Here is an 11,273-nt window from a genome sequence, read left to right on the forward strand (position 1 = left end):
GTCAACAAGAAAAAAGCTTTAAAATAAAAGGGACGCTGCTCTTGTTGGGCTGAACATCAAGCCAGCTGCACAGACTGAGTTTTGGTCAACCCTTTAGGCAACACTGGGCCACACCAAATCACAAGTTCCTCTTCCGTGCCCCCGGGAAGGCAAGAATCAGGTCTGTTTCTTGCACTGAGGGAGCTCAATGTGGCACAGAGCAGAGCTGCAAAAGCCTCATGGCGGATTTCAGGTTTGCAGCTGAAGCCTGAAACCTAAATGTCCTTTCGTTCGTGGACCGCACATGACCTACAGAGATAAAGCATCGTTCTGCGGGAGAAGTAAAGTGATAACCTACAGAGAAACCGATAGCTGCACACTTTGTAATGCCACAGAGGTGTTCTGGGCCGTGCCACCCCCCTGGGCTGCAGCTCGGAGTTTTTAAAGAGCTGGTTAGAGAGAAGCAGGCACGCGAGGCGGGGGTATCCCTGCCCCTTCTACACACAGTGACGGATACCTCCTGCCAGGCTCCCTCCCACCGACCCCCACGTCACCAAACTCCCTGCAAAGAAAGTTCCCACACATACGTGGAGCGCTCCATCCCTAAATGGGCTCACGGCACCTCGAGCTTCACCCCTTAACCGAGCCGACCACCAACTCCGGCCGTTCCCCGCTCCCGGTACGGGGCTCCCTTCGGCCCAAAGGAGCACCGAGCGATCCGGGACAGAGTTTCCCGTCACGCGTTACCTGCTCGCCGGCCGTGAGCCCCACGCGGGGCTCTGTCTGTGTCGGGAGGGCTAAAGCGAAGCGCCAGAGGCGGTGCCGAGCCCGGGGTACCCCGTAAGATGGCTGCGGATCCTTTCGCTTTCGGTTCCGTCCCAGCAACGATCCTCCCCGCCCCGCCCGGGGGCGGGCAGCGCTGGGACGCGGCGCCGTGCCCGGAGATGGGGGGAGGAGTGCGGCCGGAGCCCGGGGAAGGGTTCCGCTCGGTCCCCGGTACCGCGCTGCGCGTCTGCGAGCACCGCCGGAGCCACGCGAGGGAAATTCTCTTTATTCTCCGCGTTCACGCACTGCGTGGGGGGGGGGGGGCGGCACGGCCCCGTCCCTGTGCCCCCATCTCCTCCCCTCCCCCCCCAGGGCTCCGGGCGCATCCCTGTGCGGCGGGACCCGGCACGCCGCCCCCCACCCCGCGCCCTCTTACCCCCCTCCGCCGCCACCGGCGCCGCCGCTGGCGCACACTGATGACGCCATCGAAGCGCGCCGAGCGCCACGCGGCGCCGCGACCGCCATCTTCCTTCAGGGCACGGCGCCACGTTCGGGCAGGGCAACGCGGAGCAACACATGGCGGCGGCGGCAGCAGGGCTTCCCAGCCTGCTTCCCCGCGAGGAACGCCGCTCCGATCCCACAGCCCCCCGTTCCTCCCCGGCCGCCGCCGGTTGGCGTGAGCGCGGCCGCGCGGGGCCTCACCCTTACACGTGCCCGCTACCGCGCATGCGCCACCGTGAGGAGTACGCGCGCCGCCCGGGTGGACGCATGCGCAGTGCGCGCTGTCCATGTGCCCGGGGTGGTCCGTGTTTGGGTCCTTCACGGTCCTCCTGGGCTCTGCGATCGCTACAGCTCTTCCGATCCCACGGTCCCTATTGTTCTCTTGATGCCCAGCCCTACAGAGCCCCTCCTGGTCCCCCCCATCTCCTATGGGGCTCACTCACCTTCCATACCCCCACCCCCAGCAGCCCCTCCATCTCTCAAAGGTCCTCATTGTGCCCCCTGTGGTCTTCCCACCCCCTGTGTTTCCCATTTAAATTCATCTTTAGTGTCACGGAGCTGCTCCTCCCCCCCCCCCAGCCAAGCTGCGTCCCCCACTCTCTGCACTGTTTACCTCCTCCTCCCTCTCCCAGCGTGGATCCTGCTCCCTCCCTTCCTCAGCCCCTCCTTCCTTACACCCATCAGAGCACAGAGCAGCTTGTTCCCGTCTGCTGCTCGCTGTGTGCCATCTGCCAGCAAGACAAAGCTGGGAGCCCCACATCGCACTGTGCGCCCACGGGGAGCCCCACATCTCTGTGTGGGCACCCATGGGAGCCTCTGGCCTCTCTGCTCCCCAGGGGGTCGATGCTGGGGGAGCCTCGGGGGTGGGTAGGGGCTGGGGGTGCTTCATGGAGGCCCTACAGGGACCTGAACACGTGGGGATGTGGCCCCAGAGGGATGGAGCTGAGAGGAGGATCTATGGGGCTGATAGGGCGACCTATGGGGCCGCTTCTCCCTGGCATTAAATAGGGCTGGGATTACTTGGGAAGTCAGGTGCAGGGCCCAGTCCGCGATTGTTCATATTTGGGAGTGAGTTTGTAAAGATGATTTTGCTGTTGTTTTTCTTATTTATTTATTTATTTATTTTGCAATAGCTATACCTGTCCTCCAACCCCTCCACCAGCCCCAATTCCCACTTCCTAGGAGGATCTGTGATTGCACAACCCCCCCACACACACACTGTGAGGTCGGGCGCTGCCAGCCCGGGCATGCAACGTCTCGCACTCCGCACACAGCCCTCAATCTGCTCTTTTTTCTCACTCTTTTTTTTTTGCCAGTGATCGTTCTCAGCCTATAACCCAACCTCCGTGAACGTGATTCATCCCTGCAGCTCTTAGGGCAGAGCAGAGGATGCAGAGCCCTGCGTGGTGTCAACGCGATGCACGTTGGAGCAGTCCCCCTCCGGAGCCACGGAGCCGTGTACCCCCCCAAAAATCGCGCCCCCCCCCCCGCAACGACGGCCACCCATCGATCAGCGTTCACTCCGCATCCTCTGGATCCGTTTGAAAACTGGGCAGGCTCCAGCTCGTCTCCATAGGAACGCTGTGGGAGAGATGGAGCCGCCGAGCTCTTATCAGAGGGATCTGTGGGTTAATTTGGAGATAAAGGGCTGAGAGCTCAGGGCGTTGCTCACACCTCCCCCAGCAGAGGGTGAGGGGGACCCCCGGCTCCGGGCTCATCCCCCCCGCACGATGGCAGCATGAACCAAGGCACCGAGAGCCTCAGGTGCCGCCTTTGTTCTGCTCCCCGTGATGAGATGACATAAATTGTGGCACAGCTCCCCCGCCCGACCCGCTGCTGGAAGGCCATTGTTCCTCCGGGCTTCATCCGTGCGCTGCTTTATGAGACGCGCTGAAATATCGCTTCCTCGCTGTTGAATCAGCCTGTTCCTGCCGGGAGATAAAAGCTGATGGCTCGATTGCAGCGGGGACATTTTGTTACTCTCCTCCATCGGCTGACGGCGATCTTTAATTGGGCAGAGGTGCGGTGGCTGCTGCCCAGGGCTGGGCTCTGCGTTCCTGCAGTGCACCCCTTGAGCCCCACAGTGCTGCAGGCAGTGGGGTTGGGTCCCTACAACGTTGCTCAGCGTTGGGTGCAGGTGCAAAGCCACGAGCCGCATCATCGCAGCTCCAGTTCCCCTCTAAAGGGATTTTTTTCCCCAGTGGGCTTTTATTGCAGCGCAGGTACCTCCCGGTGGTGATGGTGGTGGCCCATTTTTAACGAGCAGATGGCAGTCACTCCACCTGCAGAACTGCCACGAGTGCCATCCGCTCCATCCCTGCAGGAAAGGAGCAGCCGACGCTCACACCCCGAAGGCGGCTGTGTGCAGAGCTCCAGCCCTGGGCCTGCCTTCCCCATGCGTGCTGCTGCTTCCCAAATGGGATTTCCCACTTTGCAGCAGCCCCTCCGTGCCCTCTCCAGCTGACACGAGGTGGGCTCCCGGCCGGGGAAGCAGCAGCCTCGCTCAGCACTGTGTGAGCGTTTCTCTTTGAGGCTCCTTGCTGCTCAGCAGAGGCGTGAAGCTGAGCTTGGATGGCACGGCGGCAGCTGCCAGGGCTGCTTTGCAGATATCAGCAGCGATTGCTCATCCCGATGCAGCATGCAGGGGAATGGGGGGGGGGGGGTGGGGGCTCTCCCTGCACCGAGTGGGGGTGTGGGTGGGGACGGCACAGCTGCAGGAGCCGTGCGGTGACTGTGCAGCTGCAGCTTGACGCTGGCTGCGACAACGGCAGCGATCCCCATGGCCAGGGCTGCCACGTGAGCCCCCGCCTTGGCTGCTGGTGGGCTCATCTGTCACGTTTTTATGGCTGTCAGCGTCTGCCAGGCGCCTTGGCCTTCAGCCTCGCTCTGCCATTGCTCAGGGACCTGTGTTCCTGCGTGGCTCTGCTGCTTGAACCCTTCACCCCCGGGGTTGGGGGGAGGGGAGGGGGGCTGTGTAAAGGAACCCTGCGGGCTGCGTGTCTCATCAGCTCCTTGGGGGGGAGGGGGAGCAGTGAGAAGGGGCTCCCAGTGCCACTGTGAATGAAGGCAGCAGCTCTCAGACAGCTCATCCGTCACATCAGCGAGCCTTCCCACCGCCAGCTTCCAGGGAGCTACCTGATAGATGGCATTAACATTCTGTTCTGTAACCTTTACGGTGCCATCCAGCCCAGGTTCCCTCCTGCCCTTTGCCACCCTATTTTGCATTTAATATTAAATCTGATTTGGCTGAGAGAGAGAGAGAGAGAGAGAGAGAGAGAGCTTTAGTGTGTGCTCAGCCAAATCAAAGGGATTTTGCAATCCCCATCTGGGCACAGCCCCAACCCGAGGGCTGAATGCATCCTGAGGGCTGCACCCTCCCCTGCAGGGCTCCCCATTACCCCGGGGCACAGCGGCAGGGGTTATTTCCCCCCACCCCTCTGCCGTTTTCCCCAGGGTCAGCACTCTGCACACTGGATGTGCAGCGCTCAGCCCCTGTCTTTGTGCATTTCCAGAGCTGCTGAGCACCAGGGCTGCAGTCAGATCTCCAAAGGGCTTCCTTCGCGCTGATCTCCCCTGTGCCTCCCACAGCATCTCATCGCACCTTTTCTCCTCTTTCTCCCCTCTGATCGCTGCAAATGGGTCTGTTGGCACAGCACAAAGCGGCTGACAGCCGCAGCCCAGCGCTGATGGATGGCGAGGGGACGGCTGCTCGCGGAGCTCAGGGCCGCGCACGCCGCTTTAATTGGATGCTCTGCACAGATTTCCCCACAAACGGCGATTTTTTTTTTTTTAATATATATTTTTTTAATCTAAAAGCAAGCGAGAAGCTGGAACGTGCCTCGCTTCTTTCATGACTTCCCCGGAGGCAGCAGCAGCGCGTTAAGGAGAAAGAAAAGGAGGAGGAAAAAATAGTCAGCAGCACCAGGTGGCTGAGTAGCTCGCAGCCTAATTGATTCCTCTTTCATTAGTACAGAACCTGTTGCTCCCAATCAATTTTGGGTACAAGTAGAGCCTTCCCGGTCCCGTGCTGGAGCAGTGACCCCAAACCCTGCGGGGTTCAGCACTCTCAAAAATGCCGCCTGAGGGGGGGGGTTCCTCTTTGATCCCTCTGAACCCCCCTATTGCAACCACTCCCCTCTCCCCCAGCAGCAGATCCAGGAACCCGCAGCCCTGCATTTTGGCAGAGCACAACAGCGGAGGAGGGAACGCTTTTCCAGGGGGTTTGCAGCAAAGCCCACCCCCTCCCCCTCCAGCACTGCCACCGCTGCAGCCGCTCCCCAGCAGGAAACCCAGAAATACCCATTTCGCAGCGAAGTGACATTTACCACTGCTTTTCACAGCTGATTCCTGCTGAGGATCCCTTCTCATTGTGCAAGCACGGGGTCAGCAGGCGCTGGGAAGCGGAGATAACTGCTCCCATCCTGCGGCCGCACGCAGGGACACGGCTCCATCAGTGCGAGCTCTGCATCCCCTCGGGCAGATGTATCCTCCGTCCGTGCTCGTGGGAGTCCCGGGCACGTCGGGGAGAGAGGAAACTGTGCAAACACTGCGGACTGGGCAGGGAGGTGCCGGCACGCAGCAGCTGCGGTGAGCACAGGAGCCCTCGCACGCAGCCCCACACTGTGTGTGGGGCACGAAGCGGCCGAGCCGTGGGATCGGGGGCTGCAGAGCTGAGCTGCTCCCTTGACGTTGCCCAGACCTCTCCGAGGCGCGATCTGCTCTGCAGACCTCACACCGCCGCGCGGATAATTAGCGGTAACTAACAGCCCCAGCAGGGCTGCGTGATGAAATTAGCGGCCCCGCATTTGAACTCGGGAAAATGAATCGGTGCGGGAGACGACCCTGAGCTGCGCTGCGGCACAACACCCCGGGAGCAGAACCCCCGTGGAGATGCTCTGCTCTTCCAGCACCGACAGCAGCTCCCGACCCCCGAGATGGGAAAGGGGAGCCCGAGGGAGCCGAGCCCCCCGCAACCCCACACCCCGGGAGCTGCAACCCCACACCCCGGGAGCTGCTCCCACGCTCCCAGCACACACCAGTTCAGCCCTACAGCATCGTGCCCGTGGGTTTCCCATCTTCAGGTGTGGGCCAGCGGTTCCCCACTGTTCATAAGAAGCTCCATCTGCTTTTCAAGCCACGGCGGAGCTCAGCGCTCAACAGCGTTGATTTCTCTTTTATTATTTAGTTCCTCCTTCCAGGTTCACTTCACCTCTCACCATGGGGCCGGGAGGCAGAGGACACAGGGACACGGCTCTGCCTCCTGCCTTAATCCCAGCCGTTAATAAAAGCAGATTTGGTGCCGCATGCGGAGATTAAACGAATCCCTCTCGTCTCCGCGGGCAGCACCAGCGCACAGCTGCGCTCGTGGCACGGGGCTCTGCGCTGCTAAGACACTAATTTGGGAAATGGAGCCGCGTGGCGTTAATTGCCGCTCTGAGAGCCCCTCGGAGCGCTGGAGGCGGTTTGAAAGTTCGCAGCTTCGGCTCAAAGCAGTGCCCGACCGAGCGGTGCAATCACTGCATGTCACCCCGTTCTTACTCCGTGGGTGCCGGGCCGCAGCTGGGGCAGATGCTTCGCTGCATCTGGGTTGGGTTTTTTTTCGGGGGTGGGGAGGTTTAATCCATGTTTTTGACTTCTGGAGCCAAAGCTCAGCGCCCGGGCTCTGTCGAGGCTCCGTCCCATGCCGCACCAGCTCCTGTCTCTTTGGTGAGGAGTGACCCATCCAGGGGGAGCAGCTCAGCATCTGCTCGGGTCACGTTGGGCTCAGCAGGAGGGAAATCTTCAGGGCACCTCGGCACAATGCCGGAGGAGAGGGGCTCTCATTCAGCACGTGAAGCTTCGTGCTGGTGGGCTGCTGACACAGCAGAGACCGCCATCCCAAGCTGCTTCCACGCACAGCACCCCACTGCTGCAGCTCAGGGTGACCCCCGGGGAAGGCTCATTTCCCCCTCTCCTCCCTCAAACCGCTGACGAAGGCAGTGATGGCATCATCCACCTGGAAGACCGGCCCTGGTGACACTGCCCCCATCTTTCCCTATGTCCCCAACACTGCATCCAAGTGTCCCTGATGTTCCCCTTGGTGGGGGTCTTCCTAAAGGTCACGTGGGGACCACTGCAGCCCAGCACTGACCCCAAGGCACACAAAGACTTTCCCTGGAGTCCAAGGAGCTCAGCCCCCATCCCCTCACCCCCAGCGAGGTGCCCAGCAGGAGCTGCTCCACCACCTGCACCCCCCAGAGGCAGCACCCCAATGGCAGTGTACCCACAGCACGACCACTCCGAGCATCACACCAGCCCCCCCCACCCCCAAAGACTGCTCCCTCCAGCACCGAGAACAGAGCTCCAAGGACCAGCAGAACAGAGGGGTCTGAAGCGTTTATATAGGTACGTATATGTCATATATTTGTGTGTGTAACTATACATAGAGATCTGCATACTTACACACCCGCACAGGTAAATATTTATAGATACTGACCTCTTCAGATTAAAGTCCAAGGCACTTTTTACAGTGAACAGGTTAAAGCCATAGTTTAAAATGCGCCTGTTTCTGGGTACAGCTCAGTTTATGGCAATGCTGCTGGGGCGGGCAGGGCCCGATCCCTTCCCCGCTTCAGGACCACGCACAGACTGGGAGAAGGAACACTAGTGCAGGGCCAGATCCTGACCACAGCCCCAAGCAGCTCTGCAGGGCCGTGCTGGGGTATGCAGTGCAGGGAGGGAAAGTTTTGGGCAGAAGGCAGAGCAGAGCGCATCCTGGGGGCTGCAGACCTCCCCTTTGCTCAGACAACGGGACACTAATAGGGGCTCATCCAAAGGGGAAGAAAGAAACCCCCCAGAGCAGTGTGGCTTCCCCTCTCTATATCCCCTCTGCAGCCCTTGGGGCGGCTTTAGGGAGAGAGCTCAGAGCTGAACGGGGAGAAGATGGGGCAGGAAGCAAAAAAGAGCCCCCCAGCAGCAGCATTCCCCCCCCAGGAGGTACCCCAGAACCCCGCACACCTACCTGGGGATCACAGAGCTGTGAGACAGCTGGGGACGGGAGGAGCATGAAGGCCCCGAGCACCCTACAGACCTCAGCCCCAGCAGAAGGGGTCAGCAATACCCTCACCACCACTCACAAGGAGAGGAGCCAGCCCTTCTCCACCAGCCCGGCTATAAAGCCCAGGAACCCCCCCCCCGCCCAGGCTGAGCCCAACGAGGGGCAGCTGGAGCTGCTGGGGGGGGGGGGGGGCTTCACCCCTGCGAGGAGCCCACCGAGCCCTCAGCGAAGCAGAACTGCTGCTGTGTGCTGCTGCAGGGACCTGACAGCGATAACTGATAACAGTGACGGCGCTGCGGGGACGGGGGATAGAAGAGCTGTGTAGGGGATTTCGCTGTGCTGAAGAAAGGCAGAAGAAATTGGTCCCAGACACCCTGCCCTCCCCTGGCTGAGGCTCCACACAGAAGGATCCGGCCAGGAGCACGGAGCAGGGCTGCACAAGTGGGTTTAGGACTATTTCCCTCCGGACCTCGTCCTGCACATGGTGCTGAGATGCCCTCCAAGTGCCATAGAGCATGGGAAGGCTGAGCTGGGACACTCCCTGCAACCTCACCGCGTCCCTCTCCTAAATTCGGGGCTGCCCCTCCGTCCTACACAGCCACAGCCTGAGATGGAAAGGAGCAAAACCTCGGGGTGCCCCCTGCACCAAAATCCTTACCTGTGGGGACAGCAGGGGCGTGGGGGTGCCCTCACCCCATCATCCCCGTGGTGGGGACATGTTGACCTGAGAGGAAGAAGAGAGCAGGACCCTGCAGCCCTCCTGCCCCGAGGAGGAGGAGGAGGAGGGATGGGCAATCCCTGAGCTCAGAGCGCACCGCACTCTGCCGGTGTCGCTGCACTGAGCCAAAATGGATTGGTTCTTTTCCTACGTGAGCAGCACTGCTCCCAGAGCCTCCGTCCCGCAGGAAAACGGGGACCCCACACAGCGTGCGACCAGGGGAGGGAATGGCTTTCAGGAGGCTGAGAAAAGGGGAAAGCAAAGCCCCGGTGCGGCACGAATTTAGAATCCCAGTTGGGATTAACGCCTTGGGATGGGAGGGATCGGGATGGGACAGGGAGCTCCCGCCGGCCCCGGCCCCGTCCTCGCGTGGAGCGGTGACTGTACTCAGAAACAGACATTGGCAGCAGGCGGGCGTCGCTGCCTGCCGACAACAGGTCGGGTACAAAACCATAATTGAAAGTTACAATAACCTTTGTAATATAGCAATATATTTCATAGTTAAAATAAACTATTATGCTTTCCCCTATTATTAAAAAAAGAAGCGAGCAGTACAGAGGCAAAGGTGCAAACCCGTGTGGACGCCTCCTTCAGTCTGGACAGAAACGCTTCAGTCTGTGGGTTTGCAGAGAGGATGTCTTCGTTGGTTTTTTTTTCTGGCGTTTCTAGGACGTTTCCTTGCAGGCAGTGCAAGAGTTTCGCAGAGGGAAAACCGAGGCTGTGCCGCAGGGGGCGGCGGCGGTGGGTGGGTGCAGAGGGCGTCGGGGTACGCTTGCCCCACCCGGGGATAGCAGCCGGAGGGTGCTCAGGGTGGTCGTTGTCTCGCTTTGCAAAACTGGGGGGGGGAGGGGTGGGTTGATCCGGTCTGGGGGTCTGAGGGTTTCTTCCTGGAGGGAGGTCGGCATCTCTTTGGGTTTATGAGCAGACGTTGCGGTTTGGTTCTTGTGCTTTTCCTCCACGGCTCCCGCTGGTCCCAGCTCTCCTCCCCGCTCGCTTTGGTGCTCGGAGCCCAAGGGAAGAGAGAGGTCCCCCCGCGTCCATCGGTGTTTGATGGGCTCAGACCCCAAAGAGCACCGGGAGCGACACCGGGAGCGACACCGGGACCGGCGCGGTGCTGTCCGCGGTGCTGAACCGGCGGCGATGGGAGGGGTGGAGGATGAGTGTGTAGAGCATTGGATGGAGGGTGTTGGGTATGGGAGATGAAGGGTGCATGGGACGGAGGGTGTAGGGTACGAGGGATGAAGGGTGCATGGGACAGAGGGTACATGGAGTGGAGGGAGTAGAGCATTGGATGAAGGGTGCGTGGGGTGGAGGTTGTAGGGTGCATGGTGTAGTGTGTATGGAATGAAGGGTGTAGGGTGCATGGATACAGGGTGTAGGGTGCAAGGGATGAAGGATGCACGGGATGAAGGATGCATGGGATGAAGGGTGTAGGGTGCAAGGGATGCAGGCTGTGGGATTCAAGGTGCGTGGGTGCAAGGTGCATGAGGTGCAGGGTGCCGGGCAGAGGGACGGTTTGGTTGTGCCACAGTGAGCAATGGGGGTCCGCAGGGTGCAAGGTGCAGAGCTGGGGGTGCCACGTGCAAGCTCTGAGCTCCGAGCACGCGGTGGAGGGTGCAGGGCCGTGGGCTGCAGCGGTGCCATGAGGAAGAAGCAGCTCTGCCCAAGGACGAGGTGCTCCTGCACGGGTGGCAATGCCGAAGCTCTCATCACCACTATGTCACTCCCTCACAGCCCAGCTGGCACTTCCTCCTCTTGTCCTACTCATGCTGCTTTCCCAGACTTGATCACCAGCCCACGAGGAGGTTCCCGCTGGAGATATCGATTCCCAGCCATCAATACTTCCTTCAGCCCCGCGATGCACGGCTGCATCTCCATGTACGCGTTGTGCACGGCCGTTTGTTCCTACACAAACCACAGGAGAGGCGTGGAAACGTTTTTTTTTCTCTGCTGGCTGCCTGCGGCCAGTGGAGATTCTGTATTTTAGGCTCATCCTTCGCATTTACAAGGCTTTCTCCATTGCCGTGCTCCAAATCTCCTTGGGAAGATGGGCATCTCCTCTTCACCCCATCCGAGGAGCGGGGAGGCGAGGAGTGGGTGACCTGGAGGCACAGGGGACCGGTGCTGGCACTCTGCCGAGGCAGTGACACGCTCCCAGCAGCTCTGCCCGCCCTGCAATTACACTAATGACAAGATCTTCACGCAGGGGAAGGGCAGCTCCTTCCCAGAAGCTGAGGATTTGCTGCCGGCCAAGGAATAGAAAAACGCTGGCAG

Source organism: Cyrtonyx montezumae, unplaced genomic scaffold (assembly GCF_038088225.1).
Source record: "Cyrtonyx montezumae isolate F1298 unplaced genomic scaffold, pur_monq_1.0 scaffold_110, whole genome shotgun sequence".
Lineage (NCBI taxonomy): Eukaryota > Metazoa > Chordata > Aves > Galliformes > Odontophoridae > Cyrtonyx > Cyrtonyx montezumae.